Raw genomic sequence first — 6049 nt, 5'->3', positions numbered from 1 at the left:
CTTCCTGAATGCAGTTGAATCCCCCCACCAGCTTTGCCACCCCAGTCACCTCAGAAAATGCTCCTCTCCCAATGCCAGTCCTCTCGGCTTTTACAAATTTTGCCCATCACTCTGTCCCATATCTGTGAGAGGACCCCGCGATTCAAACCAGAACGTGCAGCAGGAGCTCAGCAAATGTCTGGTGATCTCATCACTTTGAATTGTTGAGTTGAGATGTGCGGTAAGTCACTTCAGTCGTGTCTGACTCTGAGACCCTGTGGACTGTAGCCCACTAGGCTCCTCTGGCCATGGGATTCTCCAGGCAAGAATCCTGGAGTGGGTTGCCATGCCCTCCCCCAGGGGATCTTCCTGACCCAGGGATAGAACTCGCATCTCTTATGTCTCCTGCCTCAGCAGTTCTTTACCAGTTCTTTACCACTTTTGCCCCCTGGGAAGCCCATGTATCACTCTTTGCACTCCTCTTATTTAAATTCCTGATAATAATAATATAATCATTTATTAACTGAGTCCACCCTCAGATTTTCCAGCTCAGCGGTCTGGGTGGAGCCTGAGAATTAATATTTCTAACAAGTTCCCAGAGGGTGAGGCTGATAGTGGGAGGACCACATTTGAGCACCACCGCCCTCTGCATCCCCCAGCCCTAAACCAAGTGTCCCAAGCATACTGACAAGGTAAGCCCCCTTACTTGTCAAGGAGGACAATGCTGTGGGCTGGATTCCATCCCTCTCAGCCATCGCAGGAACATGACAGACAAGGAAACGAAAGCTATGAGTCAGGAGACTCTTATTGTCCCCTGTCAAGCTACTGATGGGTTCCTGTGAGGGTGTGGGAGCCAAGCTGAGAAGCCCTGGTGAGTGCTGAGCACAAAGGTGGACAAGCGTTACAGGTGAAATTACAGCAGCTACCGAACAGACCCAGACCGGCGGCGTGAGTCATGCCGGCGCTATGTGAGAAGCAATATTACGACAGAATGGATCCCAAGGCCGCTGACAGCTAGCTCTGACAGGCCCTCTTATCCGCAGGAACAAAGTACACGCTGTGCTCTAGGTAAACCTCCAAGGATCGCTTTAGCCCAGATCCCTGACAGTCTAATAGGAGATTTTCCTTTTCATGGCGACGGAGCCGTTCTCTCCTGATGCCTTCCTGAGTATGCGTGTGGCTGATCACAGACTCATTTCCCTCGGAAAATGTCCTTTCCTTCTCTCCCTCTCTCTTTCACAATTCTGGATTTCCTTAAAGGAATGAAAGGGGGAGAGAGAGAATGAAGGAGTAAACAGCAATTTTTCATGATGTTCCCTTTCCATCTCATGCTGATGGGTCCAGACTATAAACGTCAAGGCCAGGGGACAGCCTCTCACCTGCCTTATTCACTTCCCTGGTGAAGTAGGCACCTGGACAGCCTTATCCACATCCCTCATGGGTACCAAGCTGCCATCATCGTGCTGTCAAGCCCTCCCTCCTCTCAATCATCTGATTATCCGGGAGCAGGAGCCAGAGGGCTGCTCCTGGAAGCCACAGGGCACCTGATAGCTGCGGCTGTCCCTGGAATCTTGTGGGAAAGGGGGAAGGGGCAGAGCTGTTCATCCAGGCTGCTTCTCCTCCATTTATGGCCTCCAGGGTATCCTACCACCTCCCTTGCCTCAAACTGTCTGGGCCTCTCAGATATGCAAGTGACTCATTTTCCATCCATCAGAGATGAGACTTAAATAAATAAAAAGGTACTTCGTGGGGCGGCTGGGCCTAATGATAAGCAATTATAGGAAGCCAAACGAAGGCAGTGCTTTGTGCGGGGCCTGTGAAATTGGTTAAGCAAAAAGAATAATGGCCCGTTTCGGTGATTCATCCCTCTGCTCATTTCAGAGGGAGCATTATCTCAGTTAAGTGATGCAATTAATATGAAAATGAGAGAATCATTGTTTAAGGAGATGAGAGGGAAGCGGAGAGGGGGCCGGATGCCACAGTGGAAGAATAAGGGCCACTGAGATGGAAATTTGCATAGGTCAGTAGCAATGCGGCGCCTCTAGCACAGATTCATAGCTTAGTGCGCATTGTAATACGTCGCCATTAAATTCTCATTATGGTGACCTGTGTCTAACACAATTCAATTTTTCAGAATCTTAATGATAAAAAGTTAATTACACTAAGGTGAAAACCTTTTGTACTGGGCCTTAAAATAAAACATAGAAAGGGCATTGTGAGTACCTCAGGACACTGCCAGGGAAGGTTGAGGGGGGGGTGTTAAATTACTGTTTTATTAACCATAACATGATTTGCAGGTTGATTTTATGTGTGTGTGTGTGTGAGCTTTGCAGATCTTTTGTAATGAAGTCAAGAGTGATAAATAAGGTGTTTGCCTCTTCACTTTTCTTTTTTGCTTCCCTGCTTCTGTGTTGGTATTTTTCCACTCAGTAGCTGGCAGACAGTATTCCAAGGGCCGGTTAACATCTTTGGACGTGGAAAAGGAAGAGGACAGGGATTGAAGTGGAGCGTGTGGTGGAGAGCTCAGAGGGTCATGAGTCATGGTGACAGGTGGGGGCTGTCACCAGCTCACTCTGCGTTTTGGCCATGGCGTGTCATACCCAAAGGGCTCCAAGCAGAGATGGAGGAAAGAGCATGACCTGGTTTTTACAGCACAGAATCACCTGTAGCTGCTGCCTCTTTTCTGCTCTGTGTTGCCGATTTTAAAAAATGTACAGTGTGAGAGTTTCAAGTTAGGTTTTATTTGGGCCCAAATAAGGAATAGCTCAGGAGAGCACATTTCAGATAGCTCTGAGAAACAGCTCCAAAGAGGTAGAGGGAAGGTCAGTATATATGTGACTTCAGTGAACCGGGAGTTCACTCAATCAAGAACATATTTTTGCAGGTTTCTGCTAGTCACGGGAAGCAGGGGTCACCATGAAGGACTTTATTGCTTTTCTAGATGTGAGGAGATGCAAGAACTGGGCTCGTAAAATCAGCTCTTGAAAATATCTAAGACCTGTTCTGCCAGATTTTCCAGAGCACAGAGAGTACCTCATTTCTGATCTCCATTCTGATCTCCTTTTAGGGGGTGTTGAAGGTCAGCAACTGCAGCAGCTCATAATTTAATCTTTGTAGAGGTAGATGGGAAATGCCCTTGGCAAGTGCCAATTAGTAGTTGACAATGCCTTTGACCCAATTATCTAAACTCTCAGGGTTTTAGCATCCTCTTGGGAGAAAAAGATCATGTTACCTTTCTTGAGGGAATTGCTCTGAGGATTTGGGATCAAGAAAATACCCTGGAGCCAAGGCATTGTGCTATGGGGAAGAGAGAAACCTCTGATTGAGATTCTCCCTACCCAGGCCACTGCTGTGTGGAGATCCCAGGATGGGGAGGGAACCCCCATCACCATGACTAGCCAGGAGGCAAAAACTTTAATGGAAGACTTAGAGGGGTAAGAAGTGTTAAGTAGTGAGAAAGGGAAAAAGGAATCCAGAATGGTGGAGACTGAAAGACAAAGAAGGGAAAAGCTCCCAAAAATAGAACAAAGGAAGGTCCGAGGACCAGAGTGAGAACCTCAGGAAAACAAACAGCCCTCCTGGCTAGCCCAAATTACATAGGGCAGGTTCAGGGGGAGGAGAAAAAAGCATATCAAAAGAGGAGCCAAAATTGGGCCATGGGTTTCTCTTCTCTGCATCTTTTGGGTCAGTCTGCCCTCACACCTCGAGGATGTATTTTCTTTTATTTTCTAAATAAAACGGAGCTGTAACACTGGTCCATCCAAGGAAATTACATGGGGCTGTAACACTGGTCTGTCCATTGCTTCAAATTTTTGTTGCAATGAGACAGAACCAAGGAAATTACAAATCCCCCCAACAGAAGGAAAGACAATATATTAAAACGCAAATTCATGTCAGGATAGCAGTGACATTCGCTTCAAAGGGAAAATGACAACACATCTCAAGAAACTCAAAGAATCATTCTGCCATAGACAGGACATTCCCATAAATTCACTCAGACTTCTCTTTGAAGGTCAGAGAATTGTTGATAATCACTCTCCAAAAGGACTGGGAATTGAGGAAGATGTGATTGAAGTTTATCAGGAGCACACAGGGGCTCATTCAGCCATTTAGATATTCTTTTTGTTTTCTTTCTTTTCCCTTAATTCTCTTTTATTTTTTAAAAGAATTCTTTTGTAATGTGGTGTTCAAAACAGAATTGAAAACTGGAACCCCCATCTCTAAAACATCTGGTCATTTGAATTCTAGTGCCTATGATTCATTATTGTTTATTTACATTGTGCTGTTTTTTGGTGATCATACCTCAGCCTGCTTCATATCACGCTCTCCTTTTTAAAAATTATATGAGTATAAAATAGATAACTAATGAAAATTATGATACAGCACAAAGAACCCTACTTAATGCGTTGCGGTGACCTGAGTGGGAAGAAAGTCCACAAAGAATGGAATATATGTATATGTATGGCTGATTCACCTTACTGTGCAGCCTAAACTACACAACATTGAAAAGCAACTGTTTGTTGTTATTCAGTTGCTAAGTCATGTCTGACTCTTTGAGACCCCAAGGACTGCAGCATATCAGGCTTCCCTGTCCTATATTATCTTCCAGAGTTGGCTCAAATTCATGTCTATTGAGTCAGTGATGCCATCCAACCATCTCATCCTCTATTGCCCCCTTCTCCTCCTGCCCTCAATCTTTCCGAGAATCAGGGTCTTTTTCAATGAGTTAGCCCTTTGCATCAGGTGGGTAAAGTATTGGAGCTTCAGTTTCAGCATCAGTCTTTCTAATGAATATTAAGGATTGATTTCCTCTAAGATTGACTGGTTTGACATCGATGCTGTCCAAGGGACTCGCAACAGTCTTCTCCAGCACCAGCCAGATGGAAAACGTCAGTTCTTCAGTGTTCAACCCTCTTTATGGTCTAATCTTCACAAGTGTACATGGCTGCTGGAAAAACTCTAGCAACTATACTCCAATAAAAATTAATTTAAAAAAATAAAAATTACATATGTTCACAGAGAGACTGGCTGACTTCTCCAGGTCTGTGAATTTGTAGGCTTATGATAAATGAGATCAACTAATGTGAGGATTCATAAATGACATTCCAATTGGCCCTGAAGTTCTAGCATGTGATTGCTTCATTCCTGGACTATGACTTTCAGTGGGAGATGGAAGGTTTTCAGAGAACTAAACTGTGGGGAAATGACCTGTCTTTAACTTGAAGCTACTTTTAAAATCTGAGGGTCTGGACTGAAAAAAGGGGAATATCAGATAGAAATCAAGGTAACAGAGGTGATGGGGAAAATGACTAACTTCAAAGATGGCTTCACTGAAAAGAAAGCATTTTAAGATGAAAGAAAAATCTTGTCAGAAGATCCCAGAAAAGTTCTAGTTTTCATTGGCAGTTAAAGTTACTCATGCAGGAGGGACTTCCCCAGATGTCCAGTGGTTAAGACTCTGATCTTCTGCTGCAGGGGCTCAGGTTCTAACTCTGGTCAGGGAACTAGGATGCCACATGCCCTGTGGCATGGCCAAAAAACAAAAAAGTTATCCACGCAAACATGTATACAACAGAACACTGCTCTTTTTTAATTTATTTGTACTTTTGGACCTGGGATGTAGGTTTTAAATGGACCTTGTCTGCACCAACCTCATTAAAATAAACAAAATATTTGTGAAAAAAAAAAGATTAAAAAATAATATACCCTGTTTCACAAAATCACGGACATAGAGAATAGACTGGTGGTTGCCAAGGGGTGGGGGGTGGGAGAGGGTAGGAGTGGGAATTTGGGTGCTGTGCTGTGCTTAGTCACTCAGTTGTGTCAGATTCTTTGTGACCCCATGGACTGTAGCCCACCTGGTTCCTCTGTCCATGGAGATTCTCAGGCAAGAATACTGGAGTGGGTTGCCATGCCCTTCTCCAGGGGATCTACCCAGCCCAGGGATCAAACCCAGGTCTCCCACATTGCAGGCAGATTATTTACTGTCTGAGCCCCAAGGGAAGCCCAAGAATACTGGAAAAGGTAGTCTATCCCTTCTCCAGGGGATATTCCTGATGCAGGAATTGAA

At 44.8% G+C, this 6049-nt stretch overlaps 1 pseudogene; it reads left to right on the top strand.

The window, feature by feature from the left end:
- On the top strand, nt 3370-4092 carry LOC102169572 (annotated as a pseudogene).

This window comes from Capra hircus, chromosome 6, assembly GCF_001704415.2.
Source record: "Capra hircus breed San Clemente chromosome 6, ASM170441v1, whole genome shotgun sequence".
Lineage (NCBI taxonomy): Eukaryota > Metazoa > Chordata > Mammalia > Artiodactyla > Bovidae > Capra > Capra hircus.
Note: the sequence above shows the minus strand (reverse complement) of the source record. Positions and strands in the feature narration are given on the sequence as shown.